This window comes from Triticum aestivum, chromosome 7D (assembly GCF_018294505.1).
Source record: "Triticum aestivum cultivar Chinese Spring chromosome 7D, IWGSC CS RefSeq v2.1, whole genome shotgun sequence".
Classification (NCBI taxonomy): domain Eukaryota; kingdom Viridiplantae; phylum Streptophyta; class Magnoliopsida; order Poales; family Poaceae; genus Triticum; species Triticum aestivum.
The window spans coordinates 542,713,394-542,715,824 of NC_057814.1; positions in this window are offsets into that span (position 1 = coordinate 542,713,394).

Here is a 2,431-nt window from a genome sequence, read left to right on the forward strand (position 1 = left end):
ATCCCTATCGAGCTTGTTGCACTGGATGAAGTTAAGCCAACATTCAGAACTCCATGTGGTGTACACACGTTGTGGTAGGAAATATACGAGTCAAGTTTGATCCGGTTTGGTATAGGTGCAGTATACGTGAGTTAAGTCTTTGGTCTAGTACTAGTTACGTGGTTATCTTAGTCTCCTAGGTGATTAAGGCGGCCGGATAATTAATTAGTTAAAATCCTTGGTTAGTTTGAATAGGAGATAGAGTCTATATCTAACTTGGGTGCTTTAGTCGGTTTGGTCAGATTGGTGTCGCCTATATAACAGGCAGGCTTCGGCCGTGTATCGAGTGGGAAGTTTTTGTTCTTCTGAGATTGAAATAAACCAGAAAAGTTCCCAGTCGGGGGACACCATGTACTGCGTTTCTGCGACCTTTTGAGGGATCGACTGCTGCTGCGTTGAGGCTGGTGATCTTGCCGCAGATTGGTTTTTGTTCTTGTTAGATAATAGCAAGGGCTGAAATCTCTTTTTACCTGATCATTTACTTTGAGTACGGTACTTTTCTAGTTATCATAGATTGTCCTGCTACTTCGTGAAGACTACAGTACTGTGAAAGACCGGCCCGCGACACGCGCAATTTAGTGTCTCGCTAGTTCGTGTTACATCAAGTGGTATTCAGAGCAAAAGTTGTTCACGGTACTGCGTTGATCAAGATGTCAACCTTGGTCAACAAGGATGCATGGCGATGCTGCTGCTGATTCTAAGGAAGTTGTACATCCAGTGTATGCGAATAATATTCCAAAATATTCGGGATGATTTTGACCACACATGCAACTACATCAAGCAATGTCATGATGCGCTTGGCAAAATGATAGATGTCCTGATCGCTCGGTTTGATGGTTTGGCAGACATCATCAATATGCCGGCGACGAATTCTGCACTACCACAGGCTGTTCCGGCTGCTCCACTGCATTATGCACCACCGGCTCGCGACGGACATGCCAGCGTGCATGATCGCCATTTGGCGGCACAACCTCATGCTGGAGATGATGGTCTCGATGACGACGTTGACCAGGTGGGGTACACGCCAAGACCACGACACTATGAGCCTCGTCCTGAAACTTCCGTTCGTGGCGGAGTGCATGACCGAGTTGGTCAAGGTGTGTGTGTGCCTTTGGATGATGGAATTGGGCTCAATACCTTCGTTCTCTGGCAAGTGCAAACCAGAAGGCTATTTGGAGTGGGATATGCGTGTTGATCAGATTTTTGACGCCCATCATTATAGCAAGGAGAAGAAAGTTCAACTTGCTGGAATTGAGTCCACCGGTTACGCGCTAATTTGATGGAATCAAATTTGCCGGTCGCGACATTGTCCGATGACTTGGCGAGGGATGAAAGAATTCATGAGGCGACATTTTTTTCCTAAGCACTATAGAAGAGATATATGTACAGCAAGTTGCAGTGGCTCTCTCAAGGTAATATGAGTGTAGATGAATATTACAAGGAGATGGAATTGCTTATGATACGTACAGGGACAACGGAGGATCCGGAGGCGACTATGGCACGTTTCTTTAATGGGCTAAATATTGAGGTGCAGGATCGTGTTGAGATGGTGGTCTACTACAACATACAAGATCTTGTGCACCAAGCTGTGCATGCGGAACAACAAATTAAGCGACGCCAAGTCAGCACAGTTCCCAGTACCACTTTGAACACATGGCGACACTCGCAGCATAACAGTGAGGATGTCGGTCCTAGCTCCAGGACGACAACATCAAATCGCTCTCATGGTTCTGTGCAAAAGGATGCTTCAAGCTCAGGACTGTCGAGGGTTAATTCTAGTGTGTAGTCGACCACACGTACTAGTGGCATAGAGTGTTTCAAGTGTGGAGGAAGGGGCCATATGAGGCGTGAATGTCCTAATGAGAAAAGAGTATCGCTCACAAGAGATGGCTATGCATCTGCGAGTGATGAAGAGGCAGTTTCCGACACTTCGTGAAAAATTTGAAGATGCTGAAAAGGTGACTGCTAGTTTTGAAGCTACCGAATCATATCCGTCTTTGATGGCGCAGCGAGTGCAAGAGGATCGCATTGAGGATAAGGGCCAACGTTGGAATATTTTTCAAACCAATGCCAAATCAACGACACCAATTGTAACTTGATCATAGATGGAGGAAGCTACACCAATGCGGTCAGCAAGGGATTGGTCGAAGCTTTGGGGTTACCTGCATAGAAGCACCCACAGCCACACTGCATCGACTGGTTATATCAGTCCGGCAGACTAAAAATTACTCATAAGGTGTGTCTCAATTTTTTCCGTTGGTGACTATACCGACACAGTGATTTGTGATGTTTTGCCGATGGATGCATGTCACTTGTTGCTGGGGAGACCTTGGTAATATGATCATCACGCCACACATGACGAAAGGTCCAACACTTATTCTTTTCGGAATGC